General features: G+C 45.0%; 2 long non-coding RNA genes across 6 annotated transcripts; one reads left to right on the forward strand and one right to left on the reverse strand.

The window, feature by feature from the left end:
• Positions 1–288: 288 nt before the first annotated feature.
• Positions 289–22,116, reverse strand: LOC106559586. Of its 5 annotated transcripts, none has more exons than XR_005368091.1 (4): positions 21,828–22,116; positions 10,025–10,181; positions 4,036–4,324; positions 289–1,008 (listed from the first exon to the last, which is right to left on the reverse strand). It is a non-coding gene; the product is annotated as an uncharacterized LOC106559586 (long non-coding RNA). The 5 variants fall into 5 exon arrangements; XR_005368090.1 differs by lacking the exons at positions 10,025–10,181; positions 21,828–22,116 and adding exons at positions 4,882–5,114; positions 8,957–9,126; XR_005368088.1 differs by lacking the exons at positions 10,025–10,181; positions 21,828–22,116 and adding exons at positions 4,878–5,114; positions 8,957–9,122.
• Positions 9,077–10,692, forward strand: LOC111098375. Its single transcript, XR_005368085.1, has 2 exons — positions 9,077–9,384; positions 10,320–10,692. It is a non-coding gene; the product is annotated as an uncharacterized LOC111098375 (long non-coding RNA).
• Positions 22,117–23,103: the final 987 nt, after the last annotated feature.

The raw sequence follows: 23,103 nt of genomic DNA on the forward strand, positions 1-23,103 counted from the left end.
GTCCAGGTGGTTAATGCAGTACCTTCTTTTTTCTGGAAAAATTCAACTGCCAGAACTGACCCCACAGGCAACTGGACAAATGCCCGAGGGGGTGTGGCCTGACACTGTTACAGAGTTTGCAGCTCAAGGACATTTTTGAGGTCCCGTGGTCCTCCTCCTCCCATCAGTTTGGGGCCACATGGACACCTGGCCCCCTCCTATTTTTATCCCGGAGGGCATGAAAGTTCAAATTCACACGATGCATTTGGCAGATTTCATCCCCAGGGACCACAGCACGAAAAGGCTCAATGACTTGCCCAAGGACATTTATTGAGTCAACAGTAGAAATGGGAACAAAACTCAGTCACCTGACGCTGGGGCCAGCTCCCCTTCCCTCGGCACATCACCTCACAGGGAAAATAATCTTCTGAAGTATCAAATAGCATTGGCCTTCTGATGAGCTAGCAAGCTGAGGAGAGAATCATGAGAAAAGTGGGTGTTGAATTTCCTTTGACATAACCCCTTCAGAAAATCCAGCAGCGGAGGCAAGAAGCATGGGACTTAGGTTATAAATGAAAGCAGAAATCTTTCTAAACAGCCTTGAACAGCTGATAAACAGCCATGAGGCCTGGCTGTGAGCGTCAGCCCAAAATGAAAGCAGAGGGAAAAAAAGAATCAAATGTAGAAGATGCCAGAGTTCTCAGGCAGGCAAGAGGAGTGCTCGTGATTCATAGTTTTATGCGGGCGATGGAGTGGTCCTTTTCATCCCCCGGTTATGGGGATGGCGTGAGGTCCTTGGAAAGCACAGCTCACTGAAGGGTAGTCCCACGTGAGGCTTTGATAAGCTGACTAATGACATCTGCCCGATGACATCAAGGTTGCCTTGTTGGGACGAGAGGAAACAGTATCTGCATTTGGGAGTAGTGGATCTAGGATTCATTTCCCTCTGTGGCGAGGAAAGGAAGGCAGGACGAGCCTGGCCTGTGCGCCGTGGATCCAGGGCTCACTCACACCAAACATCTAGGAGAACTGACAAAGAATGGGCTGTTACATTTTCTTTTCTTTTCTATCTCACATTTCATTTGTAAGTAATCTCTACAGCCAACGTGGGGCTCACACCCACAACCCCCAGATCAAGAGTCGCGGGCTCCACCAATGGGAGCCAATTGGGCACCCTCGGGGTCCTACATTGTAGACTGTGAATTCTGTAAAAGGCAGCAATTGCTTACAGAATTCCATTCTAATTTTCTCTCAGTTGGAATTTCTACGAGTTTCTTAAAAGATCGTGGCTTCCCTAGGCCTCAAACCACAACTAGATGGTTTTCCCTCCGTACAGCTCTGCCCCCACGACGGTATGTTGCCCTATTTCCAGCCGCCTGGTGGCACCCAGGATTGGGTTCTTCTGGTTGGTCTTCCTTTAACAAAGCAAACAACAAAGTTGAAACAAGTTTCCTTAATATCTCTCAGTTTGAAAAAGGAGAGGAGTTTGCAAAAGAAAAGGTTTTTCTTTAAAAAAAAAAAAAAGATTTTATTTATTTAGAGCATGAGAGGGGAGGTGGGGGGCAGAGGGAGAGGGAGAAGCGGACTCCCCGCTGAGCAGGGGCCCGGACCCGGGCTGGATCCCAGGACCCTGAGATCACGACCTGAGCCAAAGGCAATGCTTAACCGACTGAGCCACCAGGTGCCCTAAAAGGATTTTCCTTTGACAGTTTAATACACTTGTAGATTCTGTTTATTGAAACGTGTCTACAGGCTTCATTTTATTGATGCGACCAAATATAATCTATCAGCATCATGGCCTGGAACGTGTAACATCCAGACTCCCGGGGGATTTAGGATTAGAAAGCTTAGGTCTGCACAGTCCCAGTGTGCTCACGTCACTCCACATCTCTTTCTCCACCTACAAGATATACTCTGGTGCTGCCCGATGGGCTGTACTGGGAACGAGAAGAGGAGAAAGCTCACTGAAAGTTACTTTCCAGTTTTTCCCACTTTTGCCAAGGTTTGTAACGAGGGAACAAATCTCCCTTTACCTAACTATGCAAGGGGCAAATCCCTCTCGTAAGAAAACAATATTCCTCTTGATAGGATAGATCCTTCAGTCCTCAGTAGGTCAGTTCTATGGAAGAATCCAGAAGCTAGTTTACAGAGAGTGGGGAAGAGTGGGCTCAGTGTGGATGGATCTCCAGGCTCGAGACTCACGGCCCTGACTGCTGACACCTTCCTGGATGCCCCCAAAGGAGATGCATCCAAAGCACAGCACCCTGTCTCCTCGCCCAGCCCCTCCACCCCTGGCCACCGAAGGTGTTATCTGTCTCAGCAAATGCAACCCCCTTCCCTACAGTCACCCAAGCTCCAAACCGAGAAATCCTCCCTAATGTCCTTCTCGCTCACTCTCCCCACTTCCAATGACTCACTCAGTCCCTTTATTTCCGCCTCCCAGATCTCTCCGATATTTATCTACTTCTCTTCATTCCTAGCACCTGCCTTCCTTAGTCCTGCTTGCTAGCACCTCTCATCTGGATGCCGCACCAGCCTCTCATTCAGATCTCTGCCTCCGCCTTGCCCTCTACGCTTCCTATGTGCAGGGAGAGTGATCCTTCTAAACTGCAAATTGGATGCCCCCGCTTTCCTGCTAGCATCCTTCCATGGCTCCCTATTGCCTTGGAATAAGGGCAAACAAGGCTTATAAGGACCTTCTTTGTTTGAATGGGTTTATCTCTTCAGATTCTTGACTTGCCACTCTTAACCTCTCCATATTCCACCCCTGCCTACAGAAACATTTGGGACCCAGACAAACTTGCCTTGCAGTCTTCTCCTCCTTCCCACAGTTTGGAACACTCCTTACATACTCTCATTCCTGCTCGCCTGACACAGTGCTATGCATCCTTCAGACCTCAGCGTAGAAGTCCTATCACTTAGGTGTTCCAACAGCATGGTCTATGTGTCCCCTGTCAAAGCTCTTGCCTCATTCACTAAATGTCTATTTATTTTTTTAAGCTATATTGGCTACCAAAAGGTATGTCCCTGATTTGACTTAGAAACGGCACAAGTAAAATGAGAGAAAGCTTATCGTTGGTTGGTTGGGGTTGGAGAGGAAGAGAGGATTGACTGCAAAACAGCCAAACAAACTTTTTGGGACCATGGGAATGCTCTGCATCTTGATTGCGATTGTCAAAATGCATCAAGCTGTACGCATAAGATGAGTGAAAGTATTGTATAGAAATTATACCTCGATAAAGCAGGTTTTAAGAAAAATAAGTGTATACTCCTTGAGGGCAGGTTTATCTCATAAATCCACCATCCATAGTAAGTGCCTGCAATAAGTAATTGCTAAACGGATGGATGAATGAATGAGTTACTCTTGCCTTCCTCTACTGTTTTATACAATTGGTATAAAATTTTTTAAATGTGTGTTTATGACAAGGATTAAGTTATGACCTATGTTGGCATCTCATAAGTGGGATTTGAATTTTCTTCAATGAAACGTGTAAACCTATGACCTGTGCATGTCCTTCAGGGAGAAAATGGTTTTAGGAAGAGCTCATGGAAAGGAGGAGGCATGACAGTGACATGAGGGGGCTGCTTTGCCTACCCTAGGTATGGAGCAGGTGAGGAATAAAAGCTTCCAGGGGATGGCTGGTGGCAGTTCTGAAGCCTGCCTACCCAGAAGCTGCCTTTCCAGAGCCCAGGCTGATCTGGGCTCTGGCTGTACCACGTTCTAAAGGCACTGATGATACCCACTTCTATGCTCAAGCTTCATGCTCCATCTTCGTCCCCAAACACTCAGGCAGCTCAGGAGAAATGGGATGAGAGCTCCTGCCCAGACCACCACGTATGTGCTTTCACACTGATGCCAAGAATCAGAAACAAGCACCTGCCTTGGCCTGAGCCAACTTTGACCAGAGCTCCAGATTGTACTTGGTTAACAGTGACCTAGACCCGGGGTTAACCCTGTTCAACTGTCCAGTGTCAGGAGCCCTTTGTGTTCATGGAGTCTGCACTTGAGTGTCTATACACTAAAAGACTAATTAGAATTGGAAAGAATCAGCTTACTTGTCGCTTCTCTTTCAGATGAGGAAACTGAGGGCAGAAAGGACGAGCGAGTTGGCTGCTCTGTGATGAGATGGAGGTGTTGGGGGGAATCAGCTCCCAGTCGTCTCTTGCCTGCCCCACAGGCCCCCTGCTTGGTCTGTTCCTTCTGGAACACTGCAGTGCCCACTGCCCTCCTCACAACCCAGCGGTGACTAACCCAGTTTGCACAGTCGGTTTCCGAGAGCACTTGGTGAATCAAAATCATGAATCTTGGGATTCAGATCTGTTCGTGGATTTTATCACTGAATGACTGAAAAGAGCCAAAAGAAAAAAGAAAGGGACTCATTTCCTGAAGATCACACAGCTCATTTGGCTGAAAGATGGGAGACCCCCCACCTCTCTGCTAATTTACGGCCTCCCTCGGAAGGTGCCTGCTTCTCCCACCTGCAGAAGCACACACACAAAATACATCAAGTCTGCTCTCTGTGTGGCTCAGCACCACCTCCTTCCCTCTTGCACACCTGGTGGAGACTGTTGAATGAATAAACAGACAACCTCATTTGTAAGTAGGTGGCTTGGAATCCAGAACACACTTTCCAAAGGAAACGACGTCATGAGAGGGTTTGGGTTTCCTGGGCCTGCCCACGAAGCTGAATTAATCTATCACACAACTGAAAGACTATATATTTTCAGTAGGAAATAAGGGAGAAAAGAAGTGCAGTTAGCATATTAGTCATAAAATAAACAACCAAAAAAAGGGGAAGAAAGAAAGAAAGAAAGAAAGAAAGAAAGAAAGAAAGAAAGAAAGAAAGAAAGAAAGAAAGAAAGAAAGAGCAAGAAACGCCTGCTGGGGCAGACCTTACCCACATACATAGCCTAGCTCCATGCAGAAGATGAAGGGGGGCCGTGTCTCTCTCTCTCTCTCTCTCTCTCTCTCTCTTAGATGAGTGATTATGCCTCGAAATTAGTGACTTCCTCTGCTAACAGCGGAGTCTCTGACAGCTGCTCAGATCAGCCAGGCATACATTACTTTCATCTTTAATAAACAGGCACTCTGAAGTCGGTGGCTGGTCTCCATGGCAACCAGATCAAGTGTTCCACTGATGTCGGGGATGGAAGGGAAGAAGGAACAGATCACTTTTGCTGAGGGCCAGAGGAAGGCAGAGTGTGGGAAACGATGGACTTATTAATACCCTCTGTTTCCTCCAAGTCCCAGCTACTCACCCGGGAGAAGGGAGAGTCCCTGCTTCTCCATTTCACCACGTACCGAGGAAGAGGGGTCCTGCTCAGTGGTATTAAAAAAAAAATCTGGAAAAGGCCAGCCTAGTGCACACCAAGGCCTCAACGGCCAAGGAGCTAAATGCAACTTGATCCAACTTATCCTTATTTACTGTGTGTGCCTGGCCCTCTGCTACCTGCTGCAGGGGTTATTTACAGGAGGAAAACACAAGGTGGGGAGAGGGGCCAGGGAACATCATGGTGACGGTGGGAAGAGGGCCGAGCAGCCCCTGCCTCCCTGGGCCCGGGACAGCTGCTGCTCGCAACACCTTTCACCCTCAAGCTCAGCCATTCTCGGGCTCTAGTGGGGGGGGTGGGGGACGGACTAGCAGCTGGTCAGGTGGGAATCAATAGTTTGTTGATAGTTCTCTGCTGTGGCATCCACTGGGATGTTAACCCCTGAGACCCACAGCATTTCCACCTTCTCTGAGCTCTCCCTGGTGGACCAACTCAGTCTGCAGGACTGGGATCTGACCCACTTGCCTGATCCAGGCTGAGGCCCTGACATCCTGCCTTGCCCAAGCTCACCCCTTCCCTCGGGCACCCAAATCACAGTTCCGTGTCCCCAGGATTGCCGGCTCCTATGGCCCAGCAGGAGTCTGGACCCTCTAGGCTACTGACTGATGCTTGTAGAACTAAGCCCGTTCACTGTGGGCCCCTGAAGACTGGACCTTGGACCACCAGCACCCCTTGCCCCTCCTGTTACCATCCCAAGGCCTATCAGCTTCTGGTCCCGAGATCTGCCCTCTTCCTACAAGCCATAGCTACTGCCAAAATACCAGAAAGCTTTATTTCTGAGCCCAAGTGGATATAATAGATGTGGTGTTTGAGGTGAGTCTGGAAGGGTAGCCAGGATTTAGACAGCAGGAGAGAGAGCTTTCTCTGTCAGAACCAGGGTCCTTGATGGGAGTCATAGGTAATGGTGAACTCCCTTTATTCACATCTCAACTAATTAATGCCAACTTCCTGCCCCTGGTCAACAGGTAAGGGTGCAGGTAGTAGTGATTGGAGGAATCGAGTCCTGGCTGGGCTCCTGCGGCAAGGACAGGTACTCATTCACAGTGTTCTCCTGGAGCTGGGTTGTGTAAATACAATCAGTACCCTTTTAGAGTACTGATTAAAGTGCAACTGGACAGGCAGATTCCATGAATAGGGTTACAGCAGTCCCCCTTCCCCATGCGGCATACGTTCCAGGACCCCCAGTGGATGCCTGAAACTGCAGAGTACCAAACCCCATCTACACTGTTTTTCTCTATATATACCTGCCTATGATAAAGTTTAATTTATAAATTAGGCCCAGTAAGAGATTAACACTAACTGATAATGAAATAGGACAATGATGACAATATACCGTAATACAAGTTCTGTGAATGTGGTCTCTCTCAAAATATCTTATTGTTCTGTACTCACCCTTCTTCTTGTGATGGATGATAAAAATGCCTACATGATGAGATGAAGTGAGGTGAGAGGTGTAGACACCGGGATGTAGCATTGGGCTACTACTGAGCTAAGGACAAGATGTCAGAAGGAGGATCCTCTGCTCCCCAACCTTTGTTGGCCTCGTGGAACTGAACCAGTGGAAAGCAAACCCACAGGTAAGGGGACCTATGGTCTAAATAAAATTCACTGAACATATTCACCCATTAGTCACAAAATGGATGAGGCTGAGGAGCAGGCAAGGACAAGTCATGAAAGGCTCTTGTAGGCCACATTAAGGAACTTGGACTTTCACAGGAGCTACTATTGAGCTATTAAACCGGTTTATGCTGGGGAATCATGTGATCTCATGAAGTTTTAAGAAAACCACCATGCCATTCTAGGCACAGTGGAGAGGGTGGAAAGCTTGGGAAGTGCAAGAACGGAGTCGGGAGGCCACTCATCCCGCCCAGCTGTTCCAGGAGGGGCGAGGGGACTCAGGCTGCAGGGCTCAAGCAGAGAGGGGTCTCCTTCACTTGCACTGTCTCTGTTTTCATTTTACTTTCTGCTGGTTTCCCCCTTGTCTCCCCGGCTGTGTCTTCCCTCTGTTCTTCACGGGTGCTGCCCATACGCGCTCTCTCCTGTGCTTTTCCGTTTTCACCCTCACTTCGCATCCTCTATCCTGGCCTTTCTATTTCCTGCTTTCTGTTCTCTTCTCCATGTGGAGAGAAAGCTGCCCACAAAACCTCTCCTCCCTCAGCTTTGGAGGAAATGACCAGCAACAGGAGACAAACTCCTCTTATCTGCTGGAAACAAGTAGGCTGATTTTTCCATCCAAGGACTGGAACACCAAAGGCTATTGGCCACACCAGTGGATCAGCAGAAATGTCTATTAGTTTACTGCTCATTTCTACCCATTCAGTGTGGAATACTCTGGGAGATTCTCTTGACCCTCCCTTGACCTGAAATACCTCCTCTACTGATGCCTGAAAGCCCACCATTAAGCCAGTCATTCCTTTGTGTTAATTATTACTTTCTCCCAATGGTTTTCCTTTGAACATAAAAATACTCCTGGAAGGGGAAACACATTAGCTTCCTATTACCTTGATATAAACAAAGAGTGGAAGGGAAAAATACAAAAGTTTTTCAAACCATTCTCAACATCAACTATGGGATTGGGGTTTTTTTTTGGGGGGGGGGAATTGGGGTTTAAATCTAATTCGATGGAGCACAGAATTAACAAAATGTATTTAAATTATAGAACTGTTGATGTCCATATAATCATATTATCTTTTCTTTTTATCATTTTTATTGAAGTATAACATGCACCCAATAAAGTTCACAAATTTAAGTGTACAGCTTAACGAATTTTTATGTACGTATACACCCACATACCTACCATGAGATTAAATAAATCCTGGTACTTCAGAAGGCTCTGTGTGCCTCTTCCTAGACAATATTCTCCAAAAGGTAACCACTGCTCTTATTACCATAGATTATTTCTTCCTGTTCTCAAGCTTCATATAAATGGAGTCATAGGGATTCTGGTTTCATTGGTTGAATATAAGTTTTTTGAGATTCATACATGTTGTTGCATGTATGAGTCATTCTTTTCTATTTGTGCTTGGTATTCTTTTTTTTAAATTTTTTTTGTGCTTGGTATTCTTGTATGAATATACTACAATTTCTTTATTCATTTTTCTGTTGATGGACACCTGCATTGTGTCCAGTTTCTGGCTTTTATGAATAAAGGTGCCATGAACATTCTTGTACAAGTTTTTGTGAACACTAATTTCTCTTGAATATATACCTAGAGGTAAAACTGCTAGGTCAAAGTGTAGGTATATATTTAATTTTATTAGAAACTCGAGCAGATTTCCTGAGTGATCGTACTATTTTACATGAGTTTCATTTGTATATTTGTTTTGATAACAAGAAACTGTAAGGGATAGAAAACTTAGGAGTATTTTCTATCAGTACCTGCTAAAAGAAAGCCAACCCTATGGGCTGTCACCAGTGGAGGAAAGAGCTAGTTTAGGCCAATTCAAGAGAATATTCTGGACAGACTAGACTTATAGATAACACCGCAGGCCCATGTGTGATGGTGCTTCAGGAAGGGATATTTTTTTTTTTTTTTTTTTTTTTTAGGAAGGGATCTTATACCAGGATTCTTGGTTACAAGCAACAGGAACCAGTTTGAGCTAATAGAATCAAGTGGGAATGTACAGAAAGATATCAGGGTACTCACAGAATCGACAGGAGAGTCAAGGGCCAGGCCTAGAGATGAGCAGGAACTGAAGAGAATCTAGAAGGTCAGGAACAGGCAATTCAGACCTCAGTGTCACTCGTTCAAGGTTCTAAGTTCCAGAAGAGTCTATCTGATTGTTTGAACTTAGACCAAAGGTCCACCCTCAAGGCTGGGAGAGGTGGAATCTGGTCTCTGCAAGAACTTCCATGGTGGGGAGTAGGCCCCTGGATTTATACCCCACTAAGACTACATACACATGGAGGAGGCAATTTCCTAAAAGAAATCATAGCCATCTGGAAGGTGGAATGGATATTAAGTAGCCGAAGAAACACCACATGTTCACTACAGTCCTGTCTTCAACAGTATTACATTCACACTAGCATGTTGATACTAGAGGAGATGAAAGAAAACTGGCCTGATCCTATTGGGTAAGCAAGGAAAGGGAATTTGACAGGACTATAAAACCTAGCTGAGTTGTTAATCTGCTTTCAAATGAATTTGGATTTTTGTGGGTTTTTTTTTTAAGATTTTATTTATTTATTCATGAGAGAGAGAGAGGCAGAGACACAGGCAGAGGGAGAAGTAGGTCTCATGCAGGGAGCCCGATGTGGGACTTGATTCCAGGACCCCGGGATCACGACCTGAGCCAAAGGAAGATGCTCAACCACTGAGCCACCCAGGTGCCCTCAAATGGATTTGAAATAGAAGAGATCATGTGACTCCAAATTCCCTAATTTGTCATTTTTGGCCAGTCAGAGTCACTCTCCTTGCAGTGCCATCAAACCTGAGGGAGCCCTGTGTAGGGTCGGGAGGCAGAGGGGATACTGTGGAAATGAAAGAAAGAAGATTACAGCAGAGGGATGGCACTCCTTTCTGGGTCTTCTGTTCCTCAGGCCCCACAGCTTAGTGCCCAGGGCCTGTGAGCTTCTCGGGGGCTTAAGAAGCTGTGAGATTTGAGGGGGAAAAGTCACAGGCTCCAAATTACATAAAGAAAATTGCAGATTTTACATCTTTAAATGCTCAGTTTATATTTAGGCACATTTTACTCCTCTTTGGTGATGCTCCTACCTCCAGCTCAGAGTTCCCTGGGACTTCAGCTCATTGTGCATGGCTCCAAACTACAAAGCCACCAGCAAAAGAGAGTGAGGGGGAGCAGGGGCAGGTGACCTGGCTTCTTCACAATGGGTGGCCACATCTTGATTCTCATCTAGAATCAAAGTCAGTTCTGGAAAGAAAAAAACAAAAACAAAAACAAAAACTAAAGCCCTCACCTCTGAAACTAAGTTCAGAGCCTAGTTTCTGGATTCCTTCTTTATTCCTCCAGTTGTTCAATGGAATTAATCCAATGTAACTTTATATCTAGGAAAGACTGTGAAAACATCCAAGTTACATGAAATTGGGCCAGAGGTCCTCTTGAGCCTGGACTTATGAAGCACGCCTTTTCCTACAGTGGAAAGAATACTAATTTACATATCAGAAGACCCAGTATAATCGAGTTGTGTCATGAACTCACTACATGACTTTAGGCAAGTCACACCCTTTATTCTTCTTTTTCTTTTTTCTGGAATATGAAGGGAGTTAACTAGATGAGCACTGATGCTTGTTCAAGTCCCATGATCATCTTAAGCGGATTCCTAAATAAAGAAAGGACTCATGTTAGCCTTGCTGACACATCTTCCCTCGTGTGCCACAGAAGACCGAATGATATAATAAAAGCATCTCTGTTCCCCAAACCATCCCCATCTCCAATTTATGCAGCCTGTGATTAGTAGAACCTATTTTGCTGTAATCAAGTGGGGTAGTTCTAGGAAAAAATTATACCGAATTTCACTAAATGTGCCTTCATTTGGTTAACCAGACCACTAGGACTGACATACTGTACCGATTACACAATGTGAGTACCTCCAACATCCTTCCATTTCAGTGAATTGGCTTTTTAGCCATCAGGGTAGAGCCCAATATAATTTATTTTCTTTGTGGTAGTGTCAAACATGTCTAAATTAGTTAAACTACTTTAATATGAGGTTGCTTTAAGGATCAAAAATTCTTAACCGCTCCTTCCAAGGAAACATCAGCCCGCAACATGTGGACTGAATCTCCATTTTCATTTACTTTGTTTCATTTTGGATTCTTCCGAATGGCTTCATTTTTCTTGTCCCTAAACCAACTTAAATTTTGGATCTGACTAAACACTCTCATATTTGTGCTAATCTTTTGACCAAATACTTCCCTTCATTTTGCACCCCACCACTAGGCAACCTAATTGTGATCAATTACAAATTGCTGGGTGGTGAGCTCTTCATTCTGTCCATAGCAAGATAAATTACTTCCTTGCCTACACAACCTCTCCTGGAATAATATTCTTGACCTCCTCCCATTCTCTGTCCTTCTCCGAGAAGGCCATGCTGCTGATAGTCGTACATGTAATTTGAACAGTTTGAAAAATGTACAAACACATTATTAGCAGCCTGTTTAAACAGCACCTTTCCCTTAGGAGTTCATAATCCTTTAAAGTTATGGTATAATTACTCCTTCCGGCATCACTTTAAAATATACACAGCATGGCAAGAATTATATTTGTCAAGAAACATGACAGTTATGAATAGATAAAAATAATCTCCTGTGTCTCACACAACATTTTTATTTATTTATGGGATCTGTGTATTCCTTGCCTCTTTCAAAAAGGACTTGAGGCTACTTACAAACTCATATGTATACCATTACTCTAATAAAATAGGAGCGAAACCAGGAAGGAAGGTAGGAAACCTATTCCAAAACATGACAAGAAACCATAAAGGAAAATGTGGCAGATTTGATTACACAGAAAGTTCTATGTTGCAAAGGTCAGCTAAAGGGTTACTACCCACAATATCAACTGTATACAAATGCCTAAAAATCAATAAAAGAGCAACCCTCAAATGTGTATTTTGTACCAAAAAACCCATGATAATTAGACCTAGAATAAGAAATACAAATAATCAAAAAATCCTATGGAAAAAAATGCTTGCATTCTAATTCCTACAGAAGGATTTTCAAATTAAAATCTAGCAGTTTGTACACAACTCGACAGCAAGAAGATAAAAAGAGTTATAACATACGCTATTATACAGCTATTTTGGTTGTTCTAAATTTTCTCCCAATGCAAAAATGCTGCAGTGAGCATCCTGGTACCTATATCTTTTAGCAAACACACAAATATTTCTAGAAGACAGGTTCCTAGAAGCAAAATTGAGTTAAAATTAATATGCATTTAAAAATGATAAATACGGGCAGCCCGGGTGGCTCAGCGGTTTAGCACCACCTGCAGCCGAGGGCGTGATCCTGGAGGCCCGGGATCGAGTCCCACGTCAGGCTCCCTGCATGGAGCCTGCTTCTCCCTCTGCCTGTGTGTCTGCCTCTCTCTCTCTCTCTCTCTCTCTCATGAATAAATAAATAAAATTAAAAAAAAACTAAAAATGATAAATACTACCAAATGTTCTTCTAAAATATTCTTCCGTTTTACATTTAAATCCATAGAATATGAGTGTGCTCATTTTCCCTAAACATGCAATTACCATATGACCCAGTAATTATACTCTTGGGCATTCATCCCAGAGAAATAGAAGCCTATATTTCTATTAAAAAACTGTGCAGGAATGTTCATAACAACTTTATTCATAAATGGCTAAAAACTAGAAACAATCCAATCCAAATGTCCTTCGATGGTTGAGGGGTTAAACAAATTGTGGCACATCCCTACCATTGAATACTACTCGGCAATAAAAAGTTGATACACACAACAACTTGGATGACTCCCCAGAGTTATGCTGAATGAAAGAGCCAGTGCCAAAAGGTTGTAAACTATATGATTGCATAAATACATTTCTGAAATAACAAAAGTATAGAAATGGAGAACAGATGAGTGGTTGTTAAGAATTAGGGGTTAGGGAAGGGGCAAGAAGGAGGTGGGTGTGGGAAACCCAAGGGATCCGCATAATGATGGAGCTGCCCTGTATCTTGACTGTGATAGTACACACAGGAACCTATACAGGTGATAAAATTACTTAGAACCAACATACACTCACGCGCAGATGAGTTCAAGTGAAACCGGGCAAATATGAATAAGCCTGATGGATTGTATCAATATTAATACCCTAGTTGTGATACCCACTGTACAATAATTTAGCAAGGTGTTACCAATGGGGAAACCCTGGAAAAAAGTACATGAGATCTCTATCATTTCTTACAACTGCATGTGAATCTACCATTATCTCCAAATAGAAAGTTTAATTTTAGAAGATATAAGGTAAATCTACATGGTATAATATAAGGTTTATGATACCTGTGGAGTGAGAAAAGTATGTGACAAAATAATAGGAACGGTATTCTGTTTGTGATAAACAAAGCCATATATCACCTTGTGTGTATATGCAAATAAATAGAAAATTTAATACTGGTTACCTCTGAAGAAGAGGATGGGAAAAGAGTTAAGTTTTGGTCTGTACACTCCTATGTTGTTGCAGTCCTTTACAACAAACATTCTGTGATTTAAGCATATCGGTGTTTGGGTTTTTTAAAAGATTTATTTATTTGAGAGAGAGGGAGAGCACATGCTCATGCGTGTGCGCAGGCTTGGGCAAGCATGGTAGGAAGGGACAGAGGGAGAGACTCTTCAAGCAGACTCCCCACTGAACACAGAGCCCGACAGGGGACTCCATCTCACAACCCTGAGATCACGTCCTGAGCTGAAACCAAGAGTTGGTAGCTTCACCAACTGAGCCACCCAGGCACCCCTAGTATTTGTTGTTTCATGGTAAGGAGAGATTAAATAAGCCAATAATGAGAGTTAGCCAACTGCCTTATAGTATGAGCAGTGTCTCCTCAAGCAAACTGGGGGCAAAGAAGTGTTCTAGGGAGATGCAGGTGTCTGAGAAGGCAGCAAAGCAAAGGACCCCCAGAGAGGAGCAGAAGGGTGTAGAAAGGGGAATAATCTGCAGTGGAATAGGACACAGAGGGGAGGATTGGGAGGGAGAGGAGTATCCTGGGAAGAGTGATGAGGAAGAAATGCAGAGACTCAAAAGTAGGAGGGAAGCTGGAAAGGGATACTTTGGGGATTTTCCAATGGAGACAGGAATAAAATATTGCTTTAGGTTTGCTATTTGGGATGGGGTATTTATCATTTGTCAGGGCGGTGGTGGCTCATGCCAGGGGCTTCTACTCAGTCCTTCTACCAACATGGGGATTCTACCAACAATTGAGGGTATCTCCTGGAACTGTACTTCTAGAATGGAGACATATTGGGCTGTAGTCTCATTGAATCCCTTGTCAGATGAATTCAAGTCAAGGCTCTGTTATCTGATCTCCATAGCCCTTAGTTAGAAAGTGGACCCAGATGGCATTCCTGGTCTAGGGATCAGCATAAGCTCAAAAAGCTGGATAATTTCCAGTACCAGTACCCAGTACCCAGTCGCCCCTAATAAATGGTCACTGGTCCCACTAGGTTTGAGAGAACCTGCAGGGTCCTTTCTAAAAGTGTTCTGGGTCTGTGAGCTGGCTTAGGTCTGGCAACTGGATAAGAGGCCATGTATTCCCACTATGGTGACCCAAGCTGGAAGGTCTCTCCCTGTATATGTGAAGAAGTGACTTAGTAAACTGCCCTTCCTGTTCATTTCTAGGAGTTTAGTGATCAGTTTGCCATTGCCACAGATCCCTGCATATGAAACACTCTATCTCTCCATCCCTGTGGTTTACTCAGGTAATTGCATCTTCCTTGTGTCTCACAGTCCCCCTGAGCCCGGGGAAGCCAATTCCATTATGATATCAGCACTGCTACCTCTGACCTTCAGAGAGACATGTCAGAGCTCTTCAATGCCTGATGCCTCCCATACCAATGATTTTTTTTTTTTTTTTTTTTTACTGCCTTGACGAAATGCTCTTCATATCTTCATAGAGCATTTGGGTAGGTGATAGTTGAACATGTTGGAGTAATTGACTCATTCTAACATTCCCATTTCCCTGAGCCTCTAGACTCCTTCCACTCTTAGAGCCTTGCTACTCAAAGTGTAATTCGCATCACCTGGGAGCACATTAGACTTTCATCCCTATCCTAGACCTGCCAAGTCAGAATCTGCATCTTAACAAGATCCCTAGGTGATTCATAAGCACATTAAATTTTGCTTTACAGCAGTGGTTCCCAAACTTTAATGTGTGTCAAATTCATTTTTGAAAGCTCAAATTCCCAGGGCTCAGCTCCCAGTCCTGATTCTATAAATTCGGGGTGAAATTCAAGATTTCCATTTCTAACATGTTCCCAGTTGACATTGATGGTCCCAGGTGACACGGCCACCACTCTGTATCAACCATGAGAGCTATATTATGAGAGCTTAAAGAATGTCAGCCTACATAACTGTAGGCCATCATAGACTTTAGGTAATTCCACAATCTTTAAAATCACTACCTTTGACAGAACAACTAAGTGCCACAGCATCTTGATCTTCCAGTGGCTTGTCCTCCACTTACTCTTCATCCCATGCTATGACCACTGATGATTTGAATGATTGAGATGCTACTGCAGAGAGTCTCAAGCAGGCTCCATGCTCAGCACAGAGCCTGACACGGAGCTTGATCTCAGGACCCCGAGATCATAATGTGAGCCGAAATCAAGAGTCACACGCTTAACCAACTGAGCCACCCAGGTGCCCCTGTCATTAGAAAGATTTCAAAATGAGTGTCTGTGTCCAGAAAGCATTATTCCTGCTCTTCAGAGACATACACCCATGCCAACTCTAATTGTCCTTCATTTTCAGTGGTGACCCTCTGTCGTGTGTGTTCTGGCTCTAAAGAACAATGCCTAACCAGCAGTATTTTCTCCATGCTCAGGACTGTCCTTGGGCTTCTTTGGGGCCAGCTGCTGTTTGCTTAGTCTGGCATGATTTTTTCCTTTGTGTCCTTAGTTCCTGGTTTGCCAAACACCATGGTCTAGAAAGAATCCTCCCACCAGGGATTGCTTTAGGCCAGTGTTCTCCGGATGGTTTTCTGTGTCTGCCTCTCACCACATCTTTCAGCCTGGGCCTTAGGCTTGCCCTCCAGTGATTTCTCTGTGCTGTTCCTCCCCAGCTTCACTTCTGCTTGGGTATCCACCCTCTGCCTTTACCCATTCTCTGGACAACAGATGGGGGTATTGGGCAGCCAGGTGTCTCTAAGATCACCAGATGGGTGACAGTGTAACCAATGTCTGGTAGTAATACAAGAGAGGACATGGAACTAAACTTTCCCAATTTTTTAGTTGCACCTCGGGTGGCTAAGCAAATGCTTCAGGCATCGTTAAGTAAAACCAAGGTCAGTATATGAAGAGTAGACCTGAATTTGCCAATCTCCCCTCTCACCTTCCCAGTCTTCTCCCTTTCATTGTGGTTTTCTCACTAATACATAGAATGAGACATGTGACCTCATCTTGACAAACATCACAAGTGTTTGTTATTATTTTTCTCGGTCCCTGTGACTTATGGTCATGCACCATAGTGGCTAGGCCAGCTTATAAGGCAAATCCGTTACCTGTGAAAAATATACTTAGCAGACTCATTTCTCTACCCAGCAAGATGACTGAGAATAATCACATGAGAGCGTATTACCATTTGGATAGCTTCCATCAGAACTCTCCATGTGATTTTCAGTTCGGTGCTCTCTCTTCCATTTCATCTTGTTATTACTGTTTTGGATTTTGTTGTTGCTGTTGCGAGAGCCCTCAATAATTTCTGGATGTGTGCTGTGCGGGGATTGGCTTTATTATCGGCACTATGATTATCATCATCCATCACCTAAAAGGCTTAGAAACGGTCTCCAACAGCACGCCCTTGCTGCCTATCAGACTTCATCTTGAGGTGCTGGAGAAACGTCTGACGCTAGAGAAAGCCCCCTGGCGCAGGCCATCACACAGAGTTTCAATCAGTGGGCTCATCGGTTTGCTCTTCGGTAACACAGACAAAAATGTAATTTACTGTTGCTATGGGCGATTTACTCCTAAATTCTCGAGATCTGTAACTCCAGAACCTCCCTGATATCAGAGGCCTCTCTTAGGGCCTGGCTGGAAACTTAGCCTTAATGGTACCCTCCACATATCTGTTCTAAAATCTTACTGCTGGAGTCGAAGATAAATACATATTTCCTTAAGGGTACAACCAAAGCTGGCCGAGTCGGACTAAAGTAAGGGAATTATATTCTTTGCTTGGGGGAAGAGTTTTCTTGCTTTTGCTTTCTTCCTCTGGATATGAACAGGTCTACGCACATAGCCCTATGCCCTAGCAGCCTTCTTAAGACCCAAAGGGAAGCAACCTTAAGAGAAAACCTTTGTGGAGGAGAGCAGAACAGGAAAGGAGAGAATGTGTGTCCTTGTTGACATCACTGAGCTGCTGAATCCACCAGCCCTGAAGTCCACCCCTCCTCCAGAATCTTGAGAGATAACAAATGTCTTTATATTTAACTCAAGTTGGTACAATATGCTATTATTATTACTATTATTATTATTAGCCACGGAAAACATCCCAGGTGCTACAAGTTCTCATAGGTTCCTGCCTCATGTAACCAAGGAGGGCCCAGCAGAAATATGTGAGCCACTGGGGGTAATTTCTGTCAATCTTTTCTCCATTCCACTCACTCAACCTGATTCCTAATATGGGACTATTTGGACTTTGGGCTATCCTTCTCGTGTTTCTTCCCCACCCTACCCCATTTTCTCTAGCTCTCAGAAAGCACTATTATTCTCCATTTAAATACAACATGTCCTTCAAGCTGAATTTAAGCTACGGTCAAGTCAACCTGAGTCTTTCAAACTATGTGGGGACCCCATCTCAGGGGGGACTGGAAGAGGAATGTCAGATCATTAGGTAGGAAAAGTGTACCCTGGAATTGTTTTCTGGAGTCAGCAAAAATGTGGGAAGAGACCTCTGGAATTTTGTCAGCATCAGTGCCTCCTCTGAATATTTGTATCCTTGCTCTAGGCCCTGTTGTATCTGTAGAAGTTCATCTGTATTTTATTTGGGGTCAAAGAAGTTCTCCTACTGGGTTGGGGTCAAAAATACTTAAATGGCTGAAACTTGAGGTTTGCTGAGATTACTGGTTTTTTATCCAATTGGAAACATTTCCAGCCAATTATTTCTTCAAATACATTTTCTACCTCACTCTGCTTCTCCTCTCTTTCTGGGACTCCACTTACATGTGTATGAGATTGCTTGATACTATCCCACAAGTTCCTGAGGCCCTGTTCTTTTTTCTTTTCATCTTTTTTCCCCTTCTCCATTTGGATAATATCCATTGACTTGTCTTCAAGGTCATTTTGTGTTTACTAATAATTTTATATTTTGTGTTCATTGTGCTATTAACTTCTAGCCAATGAGTTTTCAATTTCAGATATTGTATTTTTCAGTTCCAGGATTTCCATTTGGTTCTTTTTTAAAGTTTCTATGTCTCTTCGAAAATTTCCCCTCTCTTCACCTACCATGCTCATATTTTCTTGTTGGTTCTTTTGTTTTATAAGATTTTATTTATTGATTCATGAGAGGGAGGCAGAGACATAGGCAGAGGGATCTCACCACCCATGAGATCATGACCTGAGCTGAAACCAAGAGTCAGATGCTTAACGGACTGAACCACTCAGGCTCCCCATGGGGAGCTATATTTTAAATTTTATTTAAGTTTAATTAGATTCCAAAGGCCGCATGTACCCAGAGGATACCATATTGAACAATGTCACTGTGGAAAGTTGGTTTTAGGCATTATTAGGACTGGCCTATTTTGGCCTTGCCTTTATTCCTAGGGCATAGACTCTAGTGTTGGGAAGTAGCCCTCACTCCCACGGTGTGCCCCTCTGTGTTCCCAGTGGCATACCTCTCTGACCGAACCCTGACCTCCATCTCCCCACACAAGGCAACTGCTCTTTCAGCCTTCTGCCCTCCTTGGGGTCCTCCTGCCTCCCTCGCATGGGCACAGATCAGAAGTTAGCCAAGGATTTGTTGGAAGTCTCTATCACAGTTTGAAAGCTCTCCCTCTGAGGCTCCCTCCTTTCTGGGATTTCCCCCTCCCCAATTCCAAACTGCTGTAGAAGCCCCAAACTCCAACCTCTAAGTCTTCAGCTCAGTGGAATTGCCACTTTCTTCTTGGGCTCTGTCTCCTAGCACAATGGGAAGTGCCTAGTCCTGTCAGAGGAAACATTCCATCACCTTGAATCTCGCTCAGTGTCATTCCCTTTTTTCAGGGTTCCTATCTTCTTCAGAGATGGTTTCAGCTGCAGAACCAAACCATTGTGCTGGCTCTCCTGGACCTTAAAACAGATTTTGTTGTTATGATTTTGTCTGGGGTCCAGAATTTATCATTGTCTTTGGCAGAAAGTTTAGTCAGAGACAATTAACTCTGCCATTGTCAGAAGTCGGAACTGACCTGAAGGACCAAAATTAGACATTAAAATACTGAGTTTTGGTGGGAAAACTTGGCTATTCTTGCCTTGTACACACGCTCCCATGTCTCTTTGCATCAGAAGGGGATCGATTTTGCTGAACCAGTGCTGAAAACTGAAAATTCTCTTGAAGGAATCATACTTTGAAGCATTAGCCATCATTCATAATTTAGAACAGACAATCCTTTTCCGAAAGCAGGTTTTGACAGGGGTTAGTGAGAAAGAACAAGAAGTTCCTGGCCCATATCTGTCTTCTGACTGCAAGTGGCCAAAAACCTGCCACAATTTTGCCCGAAGCAGAAGAATTTATAGACAAGGATAGGTTAAAATTCCATAGTAGGGCTAATTCCAGGCAGAGCTGGGTTTAGGGCTCATATAGTGTCGACAGAACAGAGGTTTTCCTGCTTTTTTTTTTTTTTTTTGCTTTTTGTTTTTATTCCCAGCTTTCAGACCTGCCTACCGCATTGTCAGAATTAATCCCAGCTTCCTGGGACTGCAAGAGGATGGTAGCCACGTCCAGCCTGCATCCTCTCGGGTATCCAGTACAGAGGAGAAAGGGAGAGCTTATTTCCCCAAAATTCCCAGAAATAGCCATGAAAATCGTGCTGTGTCTCCTAGGTGCTGCCTGGATCACAGTGCCCATGTCTGGAACAACCGCATGGCCATGAAATAGAAAGAAATGATTGGCCTAAGCGTGGCTCACCTGTTCCACCCCACAGGCAGAAGGATGTTTCACCAGCTCCTCATAGACTGAGAGTAAGAGAGGGGTAACCCCCCCCCCAAATATCCGGGACTGAGAGTGGACGGTGGAGCAATCCCCCTGATAAATATCTGGGCTCTTATGCACTGGAAGGGCAGACACACACTGGTGCAGAAACAACAGAGGCCTACCGGGGTGGTTATTGGAAGATACAGGAACAAAGTACATGGAAGGAGTTAAAAAGTCACCAACTAGAGAGAGGTAGGGAGGCTGAAAAGGAAAAGCTTCCTCTTTTTCCCACTTAGCCCTGGGGCTCAGGGCTGCTGGAAGCAGGTGCTGTGCTGTATCATTGCTTCATGGTTGGCGCGCTTAGGGACCTGCAAAGACTGAAGTCCATGAAATTCAGATACCACAGCGGTATCTTAAAAAGGTATCAGGTGGAGAATGGCTTTTAATGTGGAATCCAGGCCTCCAATGAGAGGCTTGTTCCACTTGCTAAATCTGGTGTGGGTTAAATGCCCACTGACCTCTTGTCCCTATAGCATTTCATCACTGTGATGAATGCTTGGTAACAAACCTTCCTGTCCCCACCCTTTCTAATGGCACACAATCTCTATACCATTAGAGGTCTGAATTCTTTTTCCAGATAAATTGCCAGGCCCTCCTTCAATCTCTTCCTTTAGTGAGGGAGAAATCCAAGGAAAAAAGAAGACAATCCGTAGTGCAGCAATGCTTCCGAATGTTCGCGTGGCTTGGACAGCGCCTGACCGGCTTCCCCCACAGCTCCAAACCACCCAGCAGTCTCACCTCCCCCTACCCCGCCCCCCATCCAGAAAACCCAAGAAAACTTGGGGGAACCCCAGACACCACTGGGAAATACCTTGGGATCTCTCAATCCATTCAGTCCTCATTGGTTGCTCCTAAGCATCTTCTGACTTGCACCCCATCATTCTAAGATCGCGCCCTGAAAGCCTTCCCCCAGTAATTGAGAAAACTCCTTCCGATTTTCAAAAACGTGTGCACTTTTTAGGACCCTACAGTTTTCTACAGTAAGCACACCTCACTTTTACCACACATAGAAAAATTAAAATGAGTGTGGATATTCAAAGTTTAGAGTCCCACAAAGCTGCCCTCCCTTAGAAGTTCCCACGATAGGGACCCCTGGGTGGCTCAGCAGTTGAGTGTCTGCCTTCGGCCCAGAGTGTGACCCCAGGTCAGGGGATCGAGTCCCATGTTAGGCTCCCTGCATGGAGCCTGCTTCTCCTTCTGCCTGTGTCTCTGTCTCTCTGTCTCTAACGAATAAATAAATAAATCTTTAAAAAAGAAAAATAGAAGTTCCCACAATAACCCGTGACTGACTCTGGAGGGGCCGCTCACAGCATTTCGGCTTCTTGAGTCACTCCAGTTACATGGAATAGTAAAAAGAAAGCAAGCCTGGGACTTAATTTTAAGATGCAACCTGGCAGGTGCTTCTGGAAAGAACTCCTATCGGCTCTTTTCATACCTGCGTTCCCTTCCTGATACCTTCCTAGTCTTTCCAGGTAATCAGAGCATCCCTTGCCCCCTTTGTGAAAACGACTCAGGTCACTTCCCTCACTTCCACCTTCCTGGTGAGCCTGGTCTTTGGAAGGGTAGAGATATTCTGGTTGGTTCTTCCTCGAGTCTTCCTCCTTCCTGCTCTCCCACCACCCGCTTGTGTCACTTTCTCTGTGTCCCACTGCGCCCAGGACACACCTGTCGCTGACCTCATTCTCAGCTTTGTTTGTTTCCCTGCTAAGATTACTGGCCAGGTGCTGTCATCTTCGGTTTGCTGAGCCATTGCCTTGGTGCAGTGCCTGTGACCTACACTCGGGACGGGGCCGACTTCATTATTCACGACGGGCTGCAGGTCCAGTTACCAGCAAGTGGCCACCTCCCAGGCCAGACCGAAACTCGTTTAGCCAGTTCCCTTCTTTCACTGAGCTGGTCCGAGACTGACACACACGGATTGACAAAAACACTGAGGGTGTCTGTGTTCCCAGGAACAAATCCCCCCTCCACGCTCCAGAACAAGACCCGGTCTGTTGCTGGACTGTGATTCCCATTTCCTCTCCCCACTCGGCCTCCCCCCACCCCTCTCCATCCACCCCCTCAGCCCCCCACCTCCCTTGGCCACAAAGCTATGGGCCATCAAGCTTTAACGCACTGTTGAGTTGTTGATTGAAACAGGGTGTTATTTTCTGAACGTCAAACAACACATGACGCTAAAGCAGGCAGAACATAGCAGGAAAACAAATGCGTGCTGCTTGGGCACCGGATCCAAACGCACAAATGGGCTGAACTTTGAGAGCCTCTACGTTCCCCAAGAAGTCTGCGAGCATTAAAATTGATGACGGTGATTAGGTTGCCTTTCAGGGCAGCGAAATCTGTATAACCGAATCCTCCTGGGCCTAGCCATTTTCAGCCCAGGCATATTAACTTGGCTTGCTGTGAGTCTGCTTTTGTGTACACACGCACAGTATTTAACCACGAGCGCAGTGGGCCCCAAATTAAAACCATATTTTGTTAGCACCACATGTTCCAGCCTTGACAGTATTTATCAAAGGGGAAGCTGCTGGATTTATTGAAAGAAATGAACTTCACCAGCGTCTGGCAAGGCCCAACCCTGACGGGGAGCTGTGATTTTTTTTTTTTTTTTTTTTTTTTACCCCGCCCATGGAGTTGGCTCAAGGCTGGTTCCTTTGCTTTGGGCGTCTCCCGTGCCTGCTTCCCAGCACCCCCGGGGGCCCGCATGGGATGGCATCAGCTCCAAAACCATTTATTCTTCAAGGCCCCCTTTGTGTTCCCTTCTTTTCTGTGAAGTCTCTGCTACCTAAACCCAAAGTGCACTGATCTCTCTAGGCTGACCCGGGGCATCTCTTGGGACCGTGGTGGAAATGTAGGCTCCCAGGCCCTACCCCAGACATCCCGAATCTGCAGTTTAGCAGGATCCCCAGGGGATTCCAGGGCACGCTGAAGTTTGACAAGCACTGCTCTACCCCC

This window comes from Canis lupus, chromosome 12 (assembly GCF_011100685.1).
Source record: "Canis lupus familiaris isolate Mischka breed German Shepherd chromosome 12, alternate assembly UU_Cfam_GSD_1.0, whole genome shotgun sequence".
Lineage (NCBI taxonomy): Eukaryota > Metazoa > Chordata > Mammalia > Carnivora > Canidae > Canis > Canis lupus.